Source organism: Phocoena sinus, chromosome 13 (genome assembly GCF_008692025.1).
Source record: "Phocoena sinus isolate mPhoSin1 chromosome 13, mPhoSin1.pri, whole genome shotgun sequence".
NCBI classification, from domain to species: Eukaryota; Metazoa; Chordata; class Mammalia; order Artiodactyla; family Phocoenidae; genus Phocoena; species Phocoena sinus.
In genome coordinates this window covers 29418061-29435631 of record NC_045775.1, presented here as the reverse complement: position 1 = coordinate 29435631, position 17571 = coordinate 29418061, and the positions used below count along the sequence as shown (strand labels likewise).

Here is a 17571-nt window from a genome sequence, read left to right as displayed (position 1 = left end):
GAGTCTGTCATACAGGGTGAAGCAAGTCAGAAAGAGAAAAACAAATGCCGTATGCTAACACATATATATGGCATCAAAAAAAAAAAGGGTTCTGAAAAACCTAATTGCAGAAGAGGAGTAAAGGCACAGATGTAGAGAATGGACTTGAGGACACGGGAAGGGGGAGGGGAAGCTGGGATGAAGTGAGAGAGTGGCATGTAGATATATACACTAGCAAATGTAAAATAGCTAATGGGAAACAGCCACATAGCACAGGGAGATCAGCTCGGTGCTTTGTGACCACCTAGAGGGGTGGGATAGGGAGGGTGGGAGGGAGACACTAGAGGGAGGGGATATGGGGATATATGTATGTATATAGCTGATTCACTTTTTGATACAGCAGAAATTAACACACCATTGTAAAGCAATTATACTACAATAAAGATGTTAAAAAATTTTTTTAAAACAAGTTCATAGTCACTAAAAAAAAAAAACTGTATACAGATCATATTTCTCTGGGCTCAGCCCATAACACTGCATTTCCTGTTGCCATGGTAACTATTACAATCCCCAGGATTCTGTCAAGGAGAGAGAGAGAGTGAGCCAGACAGGACAGTAGTTTTTCTTTCTTATTTCCCTTCTTTTTCCACTTCTTTCCTTCTTTTATCTCAAAGAAACGCCAAAAGAAAAGTGCAAGCCAAACAAGCAAGAAAAGCAGGGGAAATCTTTGCCTTTTCTCCACATGTTGGCTCCTAAGGATGCACCAGGTTCCTTGAAGATGTTCCCTGAGTCAAGGTATCTGGACCGAACACTCTTGGTTGCCTAAGCAGAGCACCTGCTTCCCTGCTTCCTCCTTTATAATACAACCCAACTTGGTAAATGGAATAAATGTAGCCAGAGGGCTCAAAGGAAGCTGGTCCATCCCCAGCTCCTGGGGAGGATCCCAATTCCAAGTCTATGCCAAGGATGGTTTTATATATATATATATATATATATATATATATATATATATATTAGTCCCCCTTGCTGCTGATTGCTTCAGGACCACAGGCTTGAGCCCATCATCACAGGGCTCTCTCCAGTTGATCGTGACTATTCAAGGGTGGGCTGTGTCCCACGATGTATCAGACAGACAGGAAGGAAAAACTTTAATCGTATGTTTTTCAGGGTGAGGTCGCCTCTCTTGTTGGAAATGAACAAGGGAGCAGGTTGTTCCAGGTATGCTGGCAGCCATGTTGTGACCGCGGGGCAAGTTAGTCTGAGGAAAAAGCCAGCACATAAAGGAGGAAGGCAGCCAGATGAATCAGAGAAATGGAGCTGGAGCTCTGATTGTCTTGTGCCTAGAGCCTGGACCTACCTCTGGACCACCTATTCTGTGAGATAAAATTTCCCTTTCATTTGGGCTTGCTGCTGAAACATTATTCCTGACTGCTGTCTAACTCACAGTGCCTTTCCATACAGTGAATTCAACTAGGGAAGACTGTAATGATATGTTTATATCAGAATCTGCAGAGTGTTTTCTCAACAGTTCTCTCATCCAAACCACCTAAGATCCTCTTGAGGCAGTAGATAGACATTATTATTCCTGTAACTCAGAGCAGTGAAGTGACTTGCCTAAGGTCACATGGCTCAGATCTTCTCTATTTTAATCTTGTGCTCTTTTTACTATATCAAGTTCCTCACGTGACTGTTACTGTAAATTCTGAGCTATACTACAATTTATTATATAATATTATTATAAAGTAAAAATTCCACTCATTTGTATAGTGTCTTTCACTTTTAAAAGACTGGTTACATCTGTGCTTTAATCTCACAAGACCCCTGAAGTAAGCGGTTCAGGTATTATAGTCAGATGCAGAAATAACAATCGCTGAAATTAAGAGACTCAGCTGGTCAAAAGCCTATGATCCGGAAAAAACAAAACGAAACAAAAAAACGTAGGCCAATCAAGATCTTTCTTGGGATTTTGCAATTATGATCTTGCAAACCGGGAGCCAAGCTGAAGGTAGGGAGAGACGGAGAAGAGAAAGCACAGGGCCCTGGGAGAATCTGGGAGACGAGATGCTTATTTCCTGGCCACATCCCAGGTCCCATTTCCAGTCTGAAGGAGGCCCAGCTGGACTCAGTCTCTGGTGCATAACAGAGTAAAAGGTTTTTCGGGCGCTGTTACTCCAGCCAGTTTGAATTGGTTGCTGTTCCTTGAGGCTTTGATCAAAATGCTTTTCATGTTTGTTGTTTAATTATGTCTTGTTTCCCTGAAATGATTGGGAGGGAAATGAAGACATGTAAAATGAAAAGGCCATGTGTGCTTGTCTTTTGGTAGCCTGTAAGCAGGGGTCTCCAGAGAGGCCTTATCCAACTCTGGAGCCAGGCTCTAGGTAGAAGCGTATCAAAGAATCCCAAGAACTGTGGTAGCCACTGAGAAAGAAGAACACGGCCTGCATGCCTGGGATGCTCTAGGAGGAAAAATGAGAGCGGGAGACCTTGGAATCACGCTGTCAGAAAGTCCCTGTGGACTTGCCGATACAGTTATGACCATGCTTCACGACCGGGGCTGATTTTAACCCCTCAGGAAAGATTCGTCAATATTTGAAGACATTTTTGGTTATTACAACTTGGAGCGGGGGATGCTATTGGCATCTAGTGGGTAGAGCCAGGGATGCTGCTAACCATCCCACAGCACACAGGACAGCCCCCTACAATGAAGAATTATCCAGCCCGATGTGCCAATAGTGCCAGGGTTGAGAAACTCTGGTTTAGGAGGGTGTTTATTTTTCGGTGAATGTATCAGAATCTTATGCTTGTTGATGTTCCAATCTAGGAATTTACCATAAATATTATGTTATAAATACTTGCTTTCGATGACTAAAGTGTGTACTACTAAGGATCTCTATCTCCAGGCTCATTCTTGATCACTGCATCACTCAGGGCAAATCCTAAAGCAAAGATACTCACTCCTGGGCAGTTGGGTGGATTAAAAAGAGCTTATGCGTGTGTTCAATGACTGATATATGCCCATGCCATTAGATTCATTGATCCAAGTAGCATGTTTCTACATGTCACAAAACCAAAAAGGGAAAGCCTTTTCTGGTACGGGTGTTTCAGACCATCATTTTGTACCTCGTTAAGAATCTGACATATGGTAATGCTTACCCCACATCCACAAAGGATTCAACCAATAGTGATTTCTAGTGAGACTACAAGCAGTAATTACGTTTCTGAAGTGGTAGTTTAGATCTTATATTGCCAGTGGGAAAAAATACTAGTTTGCAGACATGCCCCCAGATGAGCTCTGAAGAACTCCTTCCAAGAGTTATTTATCCTCTGTAATGGAAGGGGGGCACGAAGAGCAGTAAATCTGGGGGAAGGGCAGAGGATCTCAGTGAAAGGCGAGGTGGGCAATGACTGCTCCTCTGGACACTGTCCTCGCTTTCAAAGATTCTCCTGGAAACTTTGGAAGATGAGTTTCTCTCATCAGAAGCTTCTTTACCTAATGTGTTTGACGCTGTGGATTAGCCCTCCCTCCTCCCAGTGAGTTTTCTCCCTCGGGCTCTGAGGTTTGTGGTTGCCAAGGGGCCGTCTCCTGTGCTCTGGAGCTGGCTCTTTGGTTCAGTCCAACTGTGATCCCCAGAGCCTTGACTGTCCCGAACACTCTGTGCTTTTTGGTCTGTCTTCAATTTTGAGGCCCAGAAAAACATTTTCGAGTTTGGCACAGCCTTCCAGCTGAGGTAGGAAGGAAGATGAGGGTGTGTCTGCAAGATCCATAGTATCTTCCTGTCTGCCTCTGGGTAAAGAGTAGGTTCGTCTCAGATGACAGGGTTTTAGGTCTCCTCGCGCTGCTGGGAGGCAGGTGTGGGGCTGCGGGTCAAAGTGCATTCCTGAATCCCAGCAACCAGAGGCTTGGGGAGAGTGGAGGGGGTCGAGGCGGGCAGTGACTGCGGCTGAGCTGTTGAGGGCTGTGGAGGATTAAGTCCCAGAAATTAGAGGGGACCAGCAGAAAGAGAGTCATTTAGAAGGAGGAGACCCAGCTTTCCAAAGGGAGCCGTGTAGCCTCGTGCTCCAGAGGCCCTCTCGGACCTTTCCAGCTCTTCCGGAGCCTCCCGACAGTCGCAGCAGAGCTGTCTAGTGGCCTGTTACACGAGATGGGATTGGTCCTTTGTTCCTCTTCATGGAAAGTTTTAGAAGTTTAGAGTCCTATAATAATACCATTTGTTGAATGCTCACCATATGCTACACACTGCACATGTTGTGATCTTATTTATCACGGAGATCCTATCAGGTAAGTACTATTGTGCCCATCTTTCAGGGTACGAAATTGAGGCTCAGAGAACTTTAGTAAGCTGTCCATCTTCAGTAAGCTGTAAGTAAGTTATGGCGTGAACATGTAGCAGAACCAGAATGCTATTCCAGGCCTCAAACATTTAACCCCACTCACTACCCCATCTTACTACTCTAAAGATGGTTTCACCTTCGTTTTTGTCTCGATGCATCTATCCCAGGCTTTTTGAAATACTCTGTTGACGATAGTTTAGATGTACACAGTGAAATACATACTTTGTGTGATAAAATTGTCTTAGCTCTAAAGATTAAGAGATTTTTTTTGTTTAAGAGTCATATTGGGCCTGAACTCACACACGACTTTCTCTCTCTCACAAATGTTATTTAGGGTAAAGTGATGCACCACCCATATTTTTAAGTTTAACCAGACATACACACCCATCTAAATAAACATTTGAGAGTATTGTAATTGGCTTTGTAATGGGATGTTAAAATGGGACGATCCTTTGTCTTAGTTTCAGCTGAGACTAAGAGCTAACTACTTCCATGTTCTGAAGTGGTCTCCTTGAGGCTCCTCTCACCGTTGCCTGAAGTGGGTGGGAGTGGGGAGACCACTGGCTCCCCTTCTGCATCTGGGGAGGGAGAGGAAGAGGGAAAATGCCAACAACTTTTCCCAAAGAAACTCTGCCTTCTGATCTCCAGCTGCCCTCTTGGCTTCTACCACCACTTAGGTTGTCTGGAGGAATGCAGATGGCTGAGGATCCTGGTTCTTGGTTACTTCCTTTGGAAGTCCAACTTGGATGCCTGGTGACCCCAGTTGAAAAGACTGAGTAGTTGCATCCCTTGGGCTTGAGGGCATTGTGCACTGGTGTCTGACTCTTGATTAGGACAGGAGAGGGAAGAGCTCGTGACAAACAAGACTAGCTGTGTGAGAGTCAGCCTGAGGTTGCGGTAGGTCCTGCCCAAGCCGGGTGCAAGGGGAGCTCAGGAGATGGCAGCAGAAAGCCACTGGAGGTCGATTGCCAGCTGCTCAGGGACTGAGGATGGAACCGTAAACCCCCAGCCAGAGCAGATTCGTATGTATTGACATCTGGGACCTGCAGTTGAGGGGTCCCCAGCAAAGTCGGGGGCATCTCTGAAGAACCCATGGAAGTGCTTCCATGGGGACAAGAAACAGCTGTACATGCCTGCCAAGCCCAGGGAACCTGGATGCCAGCTCATAACAGTACCAACCAGTAAGGACCTCTGTCGCCTTTGTCTCTCCTCTCTGCACACTCTTCAACTCTGGACATGAAGAAACTACCATTAGCAGCCAAGGGGAAGGGTGATAAAGGTGCAGAAACAGAGAAAGAGAATGAAGTCATGCCCCTTCCACTGCAGAAAGCAAGCCTGGGGGTGGGGGATGAAACTGTGAACGCCATTTTCAAGTTTTTAAGTATTACCTAAGTATTACGTCCACATTAATGACTGAACTGAGATTGTTTGGGGCTGTAATGTGAGCACGCTCTTTTAAAAAACTCCGAGCGTGATCTGCAATATTAAGGGACCTACTCAGATTTCATACAGGGCAGAAGCAGGAGCTCCCCACAGGTAGTGTGTGAGTGGGCACTGGGGGCATCTGGGGAAAATCCGGGAGCGTTAGGATGGTGCCCTCTGTGTCTGCTTTCCAAAGGACACCCTGGATCTCACCTCCTGTCTTCCTCACTCAGCCTGCTCCCAAGCATGGTCCAACCTCAGGGCCTTTGCATTTGCTTTTCCCCTATTATCCACATAGGTTGCTCCCTGGCTTCCTTCACCTTTCTCTCGGTTTAAATGTCCCTTTATCAGACATTTCTCTAACCACACAATGCAAATCATCACCCCTCTGTCCAGCCCCCTTATCCTACTTTCTTAAGTTTTTCATAGCCCATATCACCACCAGATCTAGACCTCTTATATGTATTTGTTTATTGTGTGGTCCCAGATAGGCAGCTCTAGGAGAATGGAGACTATATTGTTCACTGTTTTTCCGAAGCACATGGAATTGTGGATGGCACATGGCGGTGGCCCAATGGGTATTTGTTTTGCTGTCATTGAATATCTCTGCCTCACCAGACCCCTTTTACTGTTCAGAGTACAGATCTACTCACTATGCTATAAAAGTGAATCCAGTCCGGGCAAGTTGACATGTACCTTTATATCAAAAGCATGTTTTCTCTGTCTGGGATCCATAGGAGCCCAGAGGAGGGAATTCACTTCTCATTGAGATGTCGATGACCTGATCTCTTGGAAACTATACATTGGGTTCCCCCAAAGGAATAGATTTTCTTTTTCTTTTTGTTTCTGAGAAGAAAAAAGGCAGACATGATTCCTTCTCACTAGAGCCCGAAGGGTGATTTTTATGAATCTTTACCACATGTCCGCACAAACTTTAGCCTTCCTCTCACTGAGGGAAAGAATTTGAGCAATTTTTACTAGAGTCTTGTCAATGCAGAGGGCTTTATCAGGGAAAGTGATTTTCTGAAGTAGTTTGAGTCATAAGGAAGTACAATTCTTTCTGTGACTTGTTGCCAGTTTAACCCTAGAATGAAGATAAAGGATACCTTTTGGGGACTGGCTACTCAGAGAACTTGACAATGAGGTCTGCTCCTTGGCCTTCCCCCTGAGAGTCAGGTCTTCCCAACACATCTGCAAAGTGATTCTGAAGTCAGGAAGTTATTCAAGAATGACAGAAATAAAAACCCTCTCTTCCTAACAGCCTTCTGTGACTTTCATGCCTCCACGCGCTTCCATCAGTATTCCCGGGGAGTCTATACTTACAATGAGGAATGAATTTCTTAGAAATTTGACTTGGCTTGAAAACAGTATTTTTAGGGATGGTAAAGATTTATTTGATGCAGTGATAGAAAAACCAGGACCATGTGTAATTGTTGCCTGGCAGGTTAAGAATATGAGCTCTGAAGCTAGACTGCTTGGGTTTGAAGTTGAGCTCCATCACTTACTGGCTGTGTGACCTTGGACAATTTACTTCTCAGTGTCTCAGTTTTCTCATCTGTATAATGGGAATCACCAATAACCACCCATCTCCTATGGTAGCTGTTAGAATTAAATGAGTTAATATGTGAAAAAGAGCTTAGAATAGTGCCTAGCACATAAGACTAACTCTGTAAGTGTTGGCAGTATTTATTACTGTTGTTTTTGGGGTGGTGGTTAATCATGATTACCATCATCATCATCGTTCTCATAACCATCCTCTTGCAAAACATGGCCTATTTAGACTTTAGGACTTGCAAAGGTAAAGCCACCAGTCGAATCTATTTCAGTAAGATTCTGCCAGGATTAGCCATGGCTTCATTTTAGGATTCTTGGTGAAGGAACCGCATGGCTTTATGACTATCACTGGGCTAAATTCTCCTAGGGCCCCAGAAAGGAAGCAATTCTGTAGTTTTCTTCTTGCCTTCTCTGCTCAGAGATTTTTAGGGCTCTTTGGCCCATTCTCATGGAAATCTTCTAGATGATTTTGGGACACTTGACTCAATCGGATGGCTAAGGAATGATGTCTAGCATTCTTAAAAAGAATTGAAAAAAGCATCTTGCAAAGTGATAAGGAAGCAGAAATGGGCCTAAATATTTGTTTTTAATTATAAGACCAGAATCAAACACAAACAACAAAATATTCTCTAAGCTGAATCTAAACCAAATGAATTTTTGTTTTGTTTTGTTTCAAGACCCTGGCCTGTGAATTTGACTCAGGAAAGATTCTGGCATCTGTCATCTTAGTTCACCTTTCTCCCTCAGGGTACAAGCACTAGAGGAATGCGGCAGTGGATTCCAGTCACATCTGCCGTGTGAGAGATTTGCCTTTTGCAGGTTGCCACACGATGTGCAGATTTTATGGGTCTCAACTCAGAGCATCGGCTGGTGCCTGCTCCTTGCACTTCCCAGGCAGCCCCGAGCATTTCCAATAGGCGGTCTCTCGGGATTTCTTTAAGGTTTGCAGTCTGTTGGAGAGGAAAAGTTTGCTAGTTGGTAAGAAACAAACTCTGAATCCAGTATCCTCAACTGTTTGTTTCATGGTAACCATAGGAAAATGCAATCAACAAAACTGAAATAGTCTTTGCTCTATTGTGAATGCAATTTTGGCCCTTCACCTCCTGGCCTGTAAACAGGAATTCACCTAGATGATCTCAGACTGACTTAAGTTTGTTTGTGTGGGCTTCCCTGGTGGCCCAGTGGTTAAGAATCCGCCTGCCAATGCAGGGGACACGGGTTTGAGCCCTACTCCGGGAAGATCCCACATGCCGTGGAGCAACTAAGCCCATGCACCACAACTACTGAGCCTGTGCTCTAGAGCCCGCGAGCCACAACTACTGAGCCCACATGCTACAACTACTGAAGCCTGGGCGCCTAGAGCCCGTGCTCCTCAACAAAGACAAGCCACTGCAATGAGAAGCCTGCTCACTGCAGCAAAGAGTAGCCCATGCTCGTTGCAACTAGAGAAAGCCTGCGCACAGCAGTGAAGACCCAACACAGCCAAAAATAAATAAATACATAAATAAATTTATTTTTAAAAATTGTGTGTGTATATTTTTATTTAAAATTTCCATTTGGTTCTTTTTTTTAAAAAAAAACTACCCTATGACCACATTTAAAATTTTTTTATTTACTTAATTTATTTATTTTGGCTATGTTGGGTCTTCATTGCTGCACGTGGGCTTTCTCTAGTTGCGGCAAGCGGGGGCTACTCTTCATTGCAGTGTGCGGGCTTCTCATTGCAGTGGCTTCTCTTGCTGCAGAGCACGGGCTCTAGGCACATGGGCTTCAGTAGTTGCAGCATGTGGGCTCAGTAGTTGTGGCTCATGGGCTCTAGAGCACAGGCTCAGTAGTTGTGGCACACGGGCTTGGTTGCTCCGCGGCATGTGGGATCTTCCCGGACCAGGGATCGAACCCATGTTCCCTGCACTGACAGGCGGATTCTCAATCACTGCGCCACCAGGGGAGCCCTCCATTTGGTTTCTTATTAATGTTTTCTATCTCTTTGTTGAACTTCTCCTTTTGTTTTCCTGATTTGGTTAAATTATTTATCTGTATTTTCTTATGGCTCTCTGAGCGTCTTTAGGAGAATTATTTTGAATTCTTTGTCAGGCAGTTCATGTATCTGCATTTCTTTGGGGTCAGTTACTGGAGGTTTACTGTGTTTCTTTGGTGGCAGCGTGTTTCTCTGATTCTTCATGATGCCTGTAGCCTTGTGTGGATGTCAGTGCATTTGAAGGAGCAGTCACCTCTTTCAGACTTCATGGACTGGCTTCTGTAAGGAGAGGCCTTTGCCTGTGGGAGGGGGCACACTGGAGTGTACTGTGACCCGGGTCGAGTGGGCCAGGGCCCCACGTATGGGGCTTGTATTGCCTCCAGGTCCAAGGGGATGTGATAGCTTGGCAGCTCAGGCCACAGCATCAGCAGCATTGTGCTCCCTGGTGAGCGCAGCGGGGGATCCATAGTGGCTGCAAGGGCTGTTGGGGTCCTCAGTGGTGCCTCCAGTGGCTAGGGACCAGGGCAGGCAGTACTGGTGGCTGGAGCTGGGGGTGTGCATGCACTGGGCTGCGGGACCAACTGCAGGTGCGTATCCAGTGGCAGGGCCAGTTGCAGACACACATGTAGGGGCGAGGGCCAGGGTCAGCAGCAAGGGCTGGGGCCACCTTAGGGCACATTAGCAGCTGTGGGGCCCCTGGCTGTCAGCGGGCACTCCTGTCACTGCAGGGTCTCATCTTGGGCTGTGCACAGCAGTGGAGTCTGGCGAGGGGAGTTGGGGTGCAGGTGTGCAGCTGGAGAGGCTAGTTGAAGGGGAGCCCAGTGGTGCAGGCCAGTGTAGGAGTCAGGCCCTGGCTATCTGTGTGCACTCCTGGGCCTTAATGAAAATTTAAGAACCGGCACTATCAAAAAGCCATTTCTGTTACAGCCTAGATTGGCCCTGGTCTGTCGCTTCTTTCTCGCCCCGTTCTCTGCACTAGCAGAAGCTGCTCACTGCTGCTTGCGCAGGGAACTTTCATGTCTGTGAAAACTAGCAAACTCCCTTTGCACTTCTGTCTCTCACTGTATGTGTGTTCAGGGTGCAAGGAATTTCACCACCCTCTGCAGACCACAGGGAGACGCATGTTCAGGCAGCCAGAGGAGAACCTTTAGGGTTTCTCAAAATACAGACGTCACAGAAGATGCCTCTCTTGCTTTAATATTTGCTGAAATATTGATTAGTTCAGATCCTCTGGATGAAGAGATGGCAACAAATTTCTAATAATTATATTAATATCACATAGTTCCACATATCTATTTGTTTACTACATCCAAAGAGTTAATGTTTAAAAGTTTGAAGAAGATTGCAAATGATTTGTTTCACAGCTGATCTGAGTTCTTCATTCCAATCCCATATGTTAAAAAATTACTTGCTACAATTTGGGTACTGACAGTTGTACCAGGTACAAGTTGAAGCTTTTTGCCACAACTCTATAAGGTAACCACTAATAATAGACCCTTTTTACAGATGAGAAAACTGAGGCCCAGAGGGTTTACAAAATTTGCCAAAGTTAACACATCTAAGAAGTGACAGAGCCTCCTGCCTGACAAGCCCCCATAGGATCCATAGCATAGGAGGGCCACTTGGCCTTGCCTTAAACTTAGATATTTGACATGAGGTTATACTGTCATGGAAATATACCAGAGAACTAAAAGAAGTCTGTCATACAACTTGAACCAAACTGTCCTCAGTACATTATGGATAGATATATGTAAATGTACATGCACACATATATATGTATACACACATAATTATATTTCATTAACATAAAATTATGTTACTTTTCATTTTTGTGTATGTTAAAGTCTTTAGTTAGGTAAACATAAACATTTTAAATATACCATAGGTTCCATAGCCCTGTTTTGATTTTGTAGTATATGGAGAGTCTCAACAGTGAAATTGGCCTGGCCGTGTCTTAACACTGAAGATGTTCCAGTGCATAGAACCATAGGATTAGGAGGGAAACTTAGAGACTATTTTGTCCAACTTCTTCATTTCACTTGTGAGGAAATGGAGACACAGAGAATATTGAGTAACCTCCCCAAGGTCACACAGCTAGAAAGCCCTCCCAGTGACAGAGCAGTGTTTTCTGTACCCACTGCTTTTGATACCTGGCTCATGCCTCCAAACTAGCAAGGAGAGGACAAGTCGCACACGTGGGCATGTGTCATGGGAACATCCTGGAGGCCACGAAACATTTATTTTACAACCAATGATTCCTTCCCATGTGGTCTTTTTTTTTTTTTTTGAATATGTGGGAAAAATGATTCAATTTTTTTAGAACTTTTCACATTTCAAAACCCTTTTAAAACCGAGAATCGGGCTTCCCTGGTGGCGCAGTGGTTGAGAGTCCGCTTGCCGATGCCGAGGACATGGGTTCGTACCCCGGTCCAGGAAGATCCCACATACCGCGAAGCGGCTGGGCCCATGAGCCGTGGCCGCTGAGCCTGCGTGTCCGGAGCCTGTGCTCAGCAACGGGAGAGGCCACAATAGTGAGAGGCCCACGTACCGCAAAAAAAAAAAAAAAAACTGAGAATCGATATTGTACCTCATGACTGTCCTGGGAGGGGGTGTATGCAGGCATTGCTATTTCTGTTTTTCAGATGGGGAAACAAAAGTCAAAAACTGGTACACAACTTTTCCAAGGTAACACAACTAGGTAGTGGCAGAGCTGTGACTGAAATTTAGGGTTCCTGGTTTGGGACATGGCACTGAACTGCACTGCTTTCCTGTCCACAGTATGTCTTACAGGAATTACAGATGGGAACAGCACAAGCATTTTTGTTCTCCTGATGCTATTCATAAACCATTCTCAAACCCAGTGCATTTTCTCTGAAAGAAACTATTCTTCATGTGATCAGCAACTTGGCAAAAAAGATAATTAGATCTTCTGAACACTATTCATAAAGTAAACGCTATGTCAGAATAGATATTAAGCATTTCCAAAGTTCCTGACGTATTTCCTTTCAGTGGTGAGGTGTAAGATATATTTAAATGAAGCTTAGTCTGGGAAACCAGCATATTGCAATTAAAAATGCAGCCCTTGTAGTCTTGCAATTCTTTGTCTAAAGCCTTTTACAAAAGAGGGTATTTTAATTCAATAAATAAAAGACAGGAAAAAAAAAGAGAGAGGCACTTCCAACTCTCCTATGGGCGGCGTAGCTTGCAGTTCACACACACAGCAGAGAAAATACACAAACAAATAGTATTTGATCTTGCCTTGCTGCAGGCTATTTTCATCTTTGAAGAGACCAAAGGAAAAACAACCTCAGAACTTACCACGAAAACTTCCAAATTTATTGCAACACAGAGTAATGGCAAAATGCTATTTTCTTAGTGCTCACATTTTTGAATAACCACCATGGCCAAGAATGCCTGGTTTTATATTTACAAAAAACCCAAAGAAAATCTTGGATTCCCCTCTCCATTTGGGGATGGCAAAGATGCGGTAGGTTGTTCAGAGCAAACCATCGAGTCTAATTATTCAATCTTATCCTCTCTGTTTAACCTGAGCTTGAGGCATTTATTTCATGTTTATACTGGTTTAACACAAATCATTCTTAAAAGAGATTTCGTATCCTGTTTCCCTGTGCAAAGTTGGGCTACAGTAGTGACTTAACAATGCCAGCCCTTTCTTGGGCTTATCAGTTTAAGAAGCATTCAACCTAAGAAAACACTTCCAGTGTAAACAAGATACAGAATTGCACATCTAGCCACATTCCTCCGAGATCTGTCTGAATAGAGAGAAGTATAGATCTACGTTAAATAATTTCTCTTTTAATTTAGCGTTAACATGCCCATATCCTTTCCTCATACATTGTTATAAGTAATTCGTTCTGTTGCTACTGTATTCCACGTAGGAAGTAAAGTATAAAAAAGGGCAAGACTTAAACGTCCTTTAAATTAAGCTCTGCACAAGCATTATACTTTTCAACTTATTTGAACCATAATTAAGTTGGTTTAAAAGATACAGTGAAGGTCTTATTCTAATCTTACCTCAGCACAATTTATTTATAGTTGATATATGTATATTAGTTGTTTTCAAGGATGTCAACTACCACCCACTCCCATCTCACTTCTCCTGAAACTGAAATTTGTACAGACTGATTACTTGGTCAAGGGATGTATTCTAGTTTCTTAATGGTAAATACCTTTTCATGTTTTCATAACAAGGAATGGAAATCAAACTATCTACATAGCTTAGCAATTCATCAGACATACCTTGTTTGAAGAAAGCAATTTTTTTTCAAAATCTTTCCACCACAGAGAATGGATATCCTTTTTTCTTTAAGCTTTTCTGCATCACAGATCCCATCCAAATTATTCTAAAGAAGAAGTAAGAAGAGGTCCAAGCACCTTTTCTCTTCTGAGAGGAGCTAATCAAACATTCCCATCAACCTCTCAGCACTTTGAAAAGCACATTTTATACCACACACACACATGCACACACACACACACACTCATACACACACACACTGCTTCTCACACTGGTTTTAGTGCTGAATTAGGCGGTACTCTTTCAAATTTCCACGCCCACTTTTTTTTGTGTGTGTGTGGGGCGGTGGTTAAGGATTTCTAAATATTCTTTTCTATCCCAAAACACACCTTTTCAGCAAGCAAATTCTACAATTAGAAATTCTAAAAAGTAGCAGAGAAGCACCTAGATGAAATGGAAATTTTTAAGTATACTTTAAAATTGACTTAAGCAGGGCAATTAAATTTTCTCTTTCAAATGTTAGCGAACAGCTGGATTAAACTACATAAAGAAAGAAAACTGTGCAAGCATTACTGAGCTGATTCTACTGGACTCTCATTTTTGGAGTAAAAATAATGTTCCTACATGTTAAAACTATTTTTTGGTTTAATTTGCTTCGGTCCTTTCTACATTTTGGCAAGTTTAATGAAATGACTGTAGTCTATGCTGCTGGGAAGAGGACACAAGATAATGACAGTGGGAAGTAAAACCTGACTCATGTTTCAAAACAACAAATGATGGATAGCTCACATAATAAGTGAAACCTACCGGATTTTATTTACTTACATATTAGTGTCATCAATTAAATTGAAGGGATTCAGACCCAAAACATACATTAGCATATCACAGCATCTTAAAAACAGACCATAAAAAAGTACATCTGGTACTCCTTGAGATTCAAATGTTTATCAGTATGACAGCTCCTTCTCTTCAGCAGGGTGGAAGGGAGCACAGAGTCCGTCCACTGCCTGCTGGGGACTGGGCACTCACACAGCCCAGTCTGAGGAGGAAAATCTTCCTTACTAGCATAGCAGTCTGGGGATTGCTCCTTATTTAAGATTATGGTTTGAAGCTTTTTCCCTCTACTTGGTTCTGCATTTAAATACTTTCTCAATCCTGTTTCTTCCTCCACAAAATCGTGAGCCTAGGTCCACTGGTGGTAAGGATGATACTGCCACATGGAGGATGGCCTGTCCCACCCTTTGAGTCTGGGAAGGTTTGGATGAAATGGCAGCCCAAACATAATTAATAATATTACTATTAATAATAATGCTAATTGCCATTTATGAAATACTTATGCTGGGAATGGTGATAAGCCTTCTACATATATCAACTCATTTAATATTTAGAAAAACCCAGAGGGGTCAGTACTATTACTTCTATACTACAGATAAGAGAACTGAGGCTCAAAGAGATTAAGTGACTTTCCCAGGGTCAGCCAGCTGGAAAGGCAAGAACTGGTGTTCAAATTCGAGGCTGTCTGACTCTGAGGCAATGTGCTATGTTAGGCTTTAGAGCTTCTTTTCTTTCGTTAGTTTAATTTGTTTTCTTATGGTGAATAAGGCAGAATCAAATATAAATGTACTGAAAGCATGTAAAGAGATGCTCAAAGCGAAATGCAAATCGAAAAGCAATAATGTTTGCGGTGATGAAAAGTTTCTGAAATACATAATTATGGTTGCACACCACTATGCATGTAATTAATGCTAATGAATTAATCAACTGAAAAATGGTTAAAATGGCAAAATTTTTGTCATACATATTTACCACAATAAAAAATAATATTGAGAGAGAGAGAGAGAGAAATTCTCCTTTAAAATAAGCAATGAAGGGCTTCCCTGGTGGCGCAGTGGTTGAGAGTCCACCTGCCAATGCTAGGGGACACGGGTTTGTGCCCCGGTCCGGGAAGATCCCACGTGCCGCAGAGCGGCTGGGCCCGTGAGCCATAGCCGCTGGGCCTGCGCGTCCGGAGCCTGTGCTCCGCGACGGGAGAGGCCACAACAGTGAGAGGCCCGCGTACAGCAAAAAAAAAAAAAAAAAAAGCAATGAAATATCAGTTTTTTACATTGATTAAATAATTTTAATTAATTAAAAAATATCTCTAAGAGCTCAGGAAATTCTTTTAATTTCCTTGAAATTCAGTTCTCTCACTTTTTTTAATTTCAATTTTTAATTTATTTTTAGTTATTTATTTATATTAAAAAAATAATTTTTATTGGAGTATAGTTGATTTACAATGTGTTTCAGATGTACAGCAAAGTGAATCAGTTATATATATACATATATCCACTCTTTCTTAGATTCTTTTCCCATATAAGCCATTATAGAGTAGTGAGTAGAGTTCCCTGTGCTCTACAGTAGGTCCCTATTAGTTATCTGTACATAGTAGTGTGTATATGTCAATCCCAATCTCCCAGTTTATCCCTCCCCTCCCTTTCCCCTCTGGTGACCATAAGTTTGTTTTTTACGTCTATGATTCTATTTCTGTTTTGTGAATAAGTTCATCTGTACCATTTTTTAATTAAAAAATTTTTATTATTTTTTTTATTTATTTATTTTTTTGTGGTACGCGGGTCTCTCACTGTTGTGGCCTCTCCCGTTGCGGAGCAACAGGCTCCGGACGCACAGGCTCAGTGTCCATGGCTCACGGACCTAGCCGCTCCACAGCATGTGGGATCTTCCCGAACCGGGGCACGAACGTGTATCCCCTGCATTGGCAGGCGGACTCTCAACCACTGTGCCACCAGGGAAGCCCTTATTATTTTTTTAATATTTATTTATTTACTTGGTTGTGCTGGGTCTTAGTTGCTGCGTGTGGGTTCCTTAGTTGTGGCATGCAAACTCTTAGTTGCATTATGCATATGGGATCTAGTTCCCTGGCCAGGGATCGAACCCGGGCCCCCTGCATTGGGAGCATGGAGTCCTAGCCACTGTGTCACCAGGGAAGTCCCTGTACCATTTTCTTAGGTTCCATATATAAGCGATATCATATAATATTTGTCTTTCTCTGTCTGACTTACCTTCACTCAGTATGACAATCTCTAGGTCCATCCATGTTGCTGCAAATGGCATTATTTCATTCTTTTTTATGGCTGAGTAATATTCCACAGTATATATCTACCACATCTTCTTTATCCATTCCTCTGTCAGTGGACATTTAGGTTGCTTCCATGTCCTGGCTATTGTAAATAGTGCTGCAATGAACATTGGGGTGCATGTATCTTTTCAAATTATGGTTTTCTTTGGATATATGCCCAGGAGTGGGATTGTTGGATTATATGGTAGTTCTATTTTTAGTTTTTTAAGGAATCTCCATACTGTTCTCTATAGTGGCTGTACCAATTTACATTTCCAGCAACAGTGTAGGAGGGTTCCCTTTTTTCTACACACTCTCCAGCATTTGTTGTCTGTAGATATTTTGATGATGGCCATTATGACCAGTGTGAGGGGATACCTCATTGTAGTTTTGATTTGCATTTCTCTGATAATTAGTGATGTTGAGCATCTCTTTGTGTGCTTTTTGGCCATCTGTACGTCTTGTTTGGAGAAATGTCTATTTAGATCTTCCACCCATTTGAAATATCACTATTCATCAGATTGGCTGGAATTGCAAGGCTGGAAAACGCCCATGGCAGACATATGGTGACCCTGATGGGCTGCTGGTGGTGTGGACAAATGGGGTTATTCTAGAGAACCATGCAGAGGTACTTAGTCACATTACATGTGTACCCTAGGACCTATGAAACTCCTTGTGGGATAGTCTTTGGTGAGCTTCTTGTGCAGGGCCATGAGAAATCCATCCCTAGAAAATTAAGAGTTAAGTGTGGGAGATGCACCGTATGAAATATTATGCCGCAGCTAGAAGCAAAGAACCAGATGCGGGGTTTGAACAATGATCCCGCACCAGATCACCTAGGTTTGACTGTTGGTTTTGGCACCTGCCATTTGGCAAGTAACCTAACTTCTCTGTTTCTTAGTTTCTTCATCTGTAAAATGGGAAAAAATAATAAAA

At 43.0% G+C, this 17571-nt stretch overlaps 1 protein-coding gene across 1 annotated transcript in view; it reads right to left on the bottom strand.

Annotated features, from left to right (window-relative positions):
- Nucleotides 1-13601, bottom strand: part of VIT (vitrin) — a 119764-nt gene extending 106163 nt beyond the window's left edge. The window contains exon 1 of the mRNA XM_032653116.1: nt 13526-13601. The gene's annotated coding sequence lies outside the window, so the exon portion shown is untranslated. The remainder of the gene's footprint in view (nt 1-13525) is intronic.
- Between the last annotated feature and the right edge of the window lie 3970 nt (nt 13602-17571).